This window comes from Excalfactoria chinensis, chromosome 1, assembly GCF_039878825.1.
Source record: "Excalfactoria chinensis isolate bCotChi1 chromosome 1, bCotChi1.hap2, whole genome shotgun sequence".
Lineage (NCBI taxonomy): Eukaryota > Metazoa > Chordata > Aves > Galliformes > Phasianidae > Excalfactoria > Excalfactoria chinensis.
In genome coordinates, this window is record NC_092825.1 from 18110146 (window position 1) to 18116145 (window position 6000).

Genomic DNA, 6000 nt, shown 5'->3' on the forward strand with positions numbered 1-6000 from the left:
GTATGAATATAAAAAGACAATCGTCTTCTGCCTTTATGCAATCATAAAGTTCAAAGAATGAAGAATGCAGTTTGACTGTGAGATCTGACCTGCTCCACCGTAGGTTGCTTGGCTTTCCTCATGCATAAAGGAAGGTGTTACTGATCACTGCAGCATGCATGCTTAGTTCCTGGTGACCTGAGAAATATCCTGTCATCAGTACCACACAACAGTTAACATAAACTGCATTTTCACTGACAGGTAACTTCTCTCAGGCTGAGGAAGCACCAGTAGAGAAAGTCTGTCCCCAGTGTGTGAAAATTTATGTAGCAAAATCAGATTTTTGCTTTAGTTGCTTGAAAGCCAGTCTCTTTACTTCATTGTTGTTCAGTGTTTATCAAGTATTTTGTTTGCTCATTCCATTATGCAGTGTATTTCCTTTTATTTTGAATCTGTGGTAATAACATAAAGTAAATTACCGTATGACATTTTCTGACAAATGCTGTGTAAAACTGAAGATATAGTGCCCTTCAAAATAAATGTATACCTTGGCTATACTTCAACAAAATATTTTAACCCTCATGTCAGCAAGTCTTGATGTTCATTGCCTACTTTAATGGAAGCTAATTTCAGATTAATCTGATTTACAGAAAAACTACATTCTTACTATAGTTAAATAATTTTATTGTACATAATAGTAACATGCAACATTTCTGTATAATCCAACAACCTTAGGCTCATGATAATTGTTGTTTTCTCTTCCTATAGTCATGTTATTGTGGTTATCTCTTTTGGTTTTTTGTTTGTTGATTTTTTTTGTGGGGGCAGGGGGCTCTTTGTAACTGCATGATCATAAATAATTTCACAGATTAAGCTGTTCTGAAACACCTGTATTAAAGATAGAAATATATATGACAGTTTAGACCCTTGCAATTTGGAATGTCCCAGATACTGGAATTAAAATTCTTTTCTAAAAAGTGTAATACTCAGACATACTACCCTTGAACAGTGAAAATGCACATTTACACGACGTCCCAAGAAGGACATTCTCCCTCCCAAATCAGACCCCCTTGCAATTCTGCATTTGGCTCTGGGGCCCTCAGCATAAAAAGGACATGGACCTGCTGGAGGAAATCCAGTGGAAGTCATGCAGATTATAAGAGAGCTGTTGCTCTCTGTCTTCTGCTATGAAGACAGGTTGAGGTAGTTGGTGTTATTAAGCTTAGCTTAGAGAAGAGAAAGCTCTGAGAAGACCTTATAGCCTTCCAGAATTCAAAGAGGTCTTATAGGAAAAATGGGTATGGACTCTTTATCAGGAAGTGTACATGGCAAGAAAAGAGGGACATTAAAAGAGATTTAGATTAGATATTTTAAAATAATCCTTTATGGTGAGGGTGGTGAGGCACTGGAACAGATTGCCCAAAGAATCTGTGGAAGCATTCAAGTCCAGTTTGGATGGGGCCTTAATGAAGTACTTGCTCTAGTGGTTGGCAGCCCTGCCTGAGGCAGTGAAATTGGAACCTACGGATCCTTGAGATTCCTTCCAGTTCAACCCATTCTTTGATTCTATGATTCTAAGGTCTTTTCCAATCCAAGCAACTCTATGATTCCAGAAAAATAAATAAATAAATAAATAAACCAAATTAAAAAAAAATTAAACCCTGATCATAAAAAGTTAGTGAACAAAATCTTGAGAATTTATAGTCTCTTAGTCTCTACTCAGGAAATTTTCCATTGCATTTAATAGAAAACAAAACATCTAAGTATATGAGTGAGGTTTTTGTATTACCAATTGGAACAGATATAACATATGTCATGGCCATATTCCAAAATAAATTTTCCAAGGTATATCAACTTTTTTAACCGTCAGACTATTGCACACCATCAATCAAGTATCCTCCAAACAATTTGACAAAAACTTTATGGTAGGACTGTTCTGGACAGAACAGCGTTAGAAAGGTGTGTGTCTTATTTTGTTTTTTCAGTGTACATTAATGAGGGGTAAAAATCTGCCCTCAGTTATTCCTGCTACTTTCACCTCAAGTCCAAATGCCACAGGCACCCAGCAGAGATAGAAGTATGGGCACTAGCATCTTAGTCTCAGCTTTCAATCATGTTTCCACTTTGAGTTTTATATGGTGAAGTAATGGCTAGACTCAGTGGATGAACTGTGTGTCCATTAGCACATATCCTTCCCACATGCATAATAGATCAGGTACCTATGCTAGATGTTATTTTTTTCAAAACAAATTCAATAAATGAGGCACCAGGAAATTCTGGCATTAGAAAATGAAATGCTGTAGTATAATCTGTTAACAAAGAAAAGTATAATAGTGAAAAGCAGAACATGAAAGCATAATTAAATCTGGCATGTGTATCATCAAGTCAAATTATCACTTGCTTGAGGAAAAATGCAGGAGAGAAGCATTTGTGAAGGGCATGTAGCCTTCATCTTCCTTTTAAGTGTTGTATATAATTACAGCAAGATTGTGTTTTATTTAGACTGGCCATGTTCCTAGAAAGCACTAGTTGTGATGCGTGGAGCCTGAAATAGTAGCTTTTTATTTTACTCAAAGCTCTAGAGTATTGTCTGTTCAGTGGCTTACAGATCAGGCTGCTCAGTAGCTTTCATAAGCACATGAACAGTGTGAATAAATTGTACTGACAATGCTGACAGCTCCGTATCCACTCTAAGAAAGGTCTGAAAGGCTTTAAACTTTTCCTTTTTCATTCATTGAAGGGTGACTCTTGTGTACAATACACTCGTCTCCATACTTTACAAGATGCCTCTTTTCTTCCCACATCCAAACTTTTTGGCAAAATGAACTAAATTTCCTACCATTTGCTTCTAAGGAAAGTATTTTAAAACAGTTGGTCTCAAAATACAACTTTAAAGATCAAAGGAAAGCTGTCACTGAATGTGAGCACAATAAGGTGTTCTTAATAAATTCACTACTGGCAGAGATCCAATGCCTCTGATATTTCTAATCCTTCCCAACCTTTCTACAGACAAAAATGAAAATAAAAAAAACATTTTCTTAGAACAACATCTGGGCTACCAGTTCAATATTCGGCCCTTCTTAAAAAAACAGCCTTTTGTTTTTGATTTGACAAAATTTAGTTTTAATCCCCTCTAAATTTTCTTCCTACTCCCAAACAAAGATTACTCAGTGCTGAATTTTCCACCATTTCTGTGCCTTGTATTAAAGCAGGAGTGACAAACTCAACCTATAGACATAGTGCTTTGCAACTTACCACTATTAAGAAATAAAGGCAAATGCATCAATATCTCTGAGGCAATTATTCCTTTCAGAACTCCTTTCCTTCCTTTCAGAACTCCAGAGACAGTTAAATTGGAACAAATGTCATACATTTATGGTCAGATTACGTCTTCTTTCTTTCCATACAAACACATCCTGGTTAGAAAAATGTAGTTACATTTTCAGTGAAAGAGGCTAGCAGTAGTCTGACAGCTCACAGCATTTTGAAGTGCTTCCAAAGCCTTACTGTATCAAGTACACAACTGTCACTCGCTCACATTAGATACAACAGGAATTCCCAAATTTTGTACACAGAGGATTTTAATCTTTGTTTCCTGGGAGGCAAACAGATCAATTTAATCTGCATGCAAATTGAGAAAACTTATTATGCAGAGATCTACTTCTACATTTTCCAAGCAAAGAGAACAGTTCTATCAATGTAATTCTATCACAGGAGAAATTTAAGAGCCATTATAATCATCTTAGTTACTCATTTTCCTTCCTCTCTTTCAATACAAAGGATAGTGGAAGTTGATGACATTACCCAGCATACTCTTCTTACACTAATTTATTGCTGCACTGGTGCCCAGTATGCCAGTATTTCTGCCTACCCTTGAGCAAAGCCTCTACTGTTTTCAGAAACAACTTAATGACATCTGCCTTTAACTTCAGAGTTTGCCAGTTTCTGGAATTTTTCCTAATTTTTCAGCTAATCAATAGACAATAAAATAATCGTATCTCTTTGAAAGGTGACATACCTTCCTGAAAACAAAACAGCTAGATCATTTTTCCCTGAACTGAAGTAAAAAGTGGAAATAATTGTGTCCCACTGTGCTTCATCCATCTTTTCACTGTGCCCACTTCATGGTTTCATTGTGAATTCCTCGGTGCAGCTGTTGGCTTCCTGCAGTATGCATTTATAACTAGACATGAGCACACAAACAGATGTGTTTGTGTGTAGTTCCCAGAACAATGGGTCACAGGTTAGCATTGCTTTAATATTAAATAGAAAGGAAAAGGAAAAGAAATGAGACAAAAACAAAACTTCATATATGCCGGAATGCATTATTGCTTTCAGTTCCAATGCCAATATTTGAATAATTACACTGTGATAAGATAAAATAATAAGAAAATACCAAATGCACAAAGGCAGATATTCACATGGTCATAAAGCAAAAGTGGAGAGAATTGTCAGAGCTGTCTAAGGCCACTATCTGTTGATTATTTTTCTATTGTGAAAAATAAAACAAACAAAAATGTAAGCTTGTATAGCACATGAAAACACACATCAAATTGTTGGCAGCATTTCAGCTTCCAAGTGCAGCAAATGTTGAAACATATTTAAAGTTCTTTCGCAGTCTTTAAATCTTGCTTTATCTCTTGTCATTTATTTGACAGGAACTGAAATTTTTGACAGCTGAGGTAGCTGCCAGTGCTCTGCACACGGAGCTGATCCAATGGCAGCTGAATTCAAAGGGAGTTGTTCCCCTGACTTCAGTGGGAGCCGACTGACATCCTCCATCAAACGAAAACCCAATTAGGAGGGAATACAATCTGAGTAATCAGCTCAAAACAGCATTTACCTCAGATAATCCTCAAGTTCCCCAAATTCCTCTTTCAATCAACCATGAGAAACGAGTCTGACTTGAGAAGCTTGGATGCCAGAACATTGCAAGTCTGTGCATGAAAAAAAGCAGAAATGTTGCCTATGCTAAGGCTTTTTGCCTGCTGGCAGTTCATTCCTAACCTCTCGGTCATATGATGTTGTCTCAGAATATGTCCTTAGCTTGGTATATTGTTTAGCAGAATTCATTCATTCTATAGAACCAGCATTGCCAAAGAGAAATATAGCCAGGAATGTTTTGGTCAGTTCTACTCACATGCAATGAGGTGTTAGATGGAAAGACACAAATTTACATAGAGCCAGCAGTACCTGCTCCCTTCTCAGGCACAATTATATCAAGAATAACACTGTAAAATTCTAAGGGATTGTTATTCACATAATTCATTCAAGGTAGCTATCCAGTTTGGAGTAATTTTAATGGCCTATTATTTTTCTAGTAGGAACTTCATAAGGATTTGGTGCATTTGTACTTTTAAGAAGTTCATGCTGTTTCAGTTGTGTCCGTAAGAAACTGACTGTTCCGTTCCATTGACAGGACACTATCTCACTTTACAAGGAAGAAATTCACATATTATAAATTAATATATTTTAAATCTATTTCCTCAATCTCTTCAGACAAAACAAAAAGTATATACATTCTCAACATTATAAGAAACTCAATATAGAAATACCTAGTCAGTTTCAAAGATCTATATTCAATGTACTGATAGACTGTTTAGAAGGGCACAATTAAGTGAAGCACAGAGAACAAGCAAGATGTGTTGGAGGTGACATAAAATTTTGGATTATCTACATGCATTAAGCAATAGAGGAAGAAACTAATCATTCACAGTGTTCGCTTCTCAAGCTAGTTGATTCTATGGCTTAAAATGCCATAGCTGACTTCAACAGAATATCTAATGAAAAGCTCATCACTGGGCTGTATGTATGACATGTACTGTACAGTGATAAGACGCAGGATAAGTTAATTAGCAACTACTGACATGGCCAGATGACATGCACCCTCTGCAGTCATCCTATTTCTATCCTTTCTTTCATATTTGATATTCCTTTTGTGTCTAATAATGGCAAAGTTTTGAAAATGTTGTGATGGTCTGATTGAAGAGACTAGGACAAAGAGACAGAAAGGTACAATAT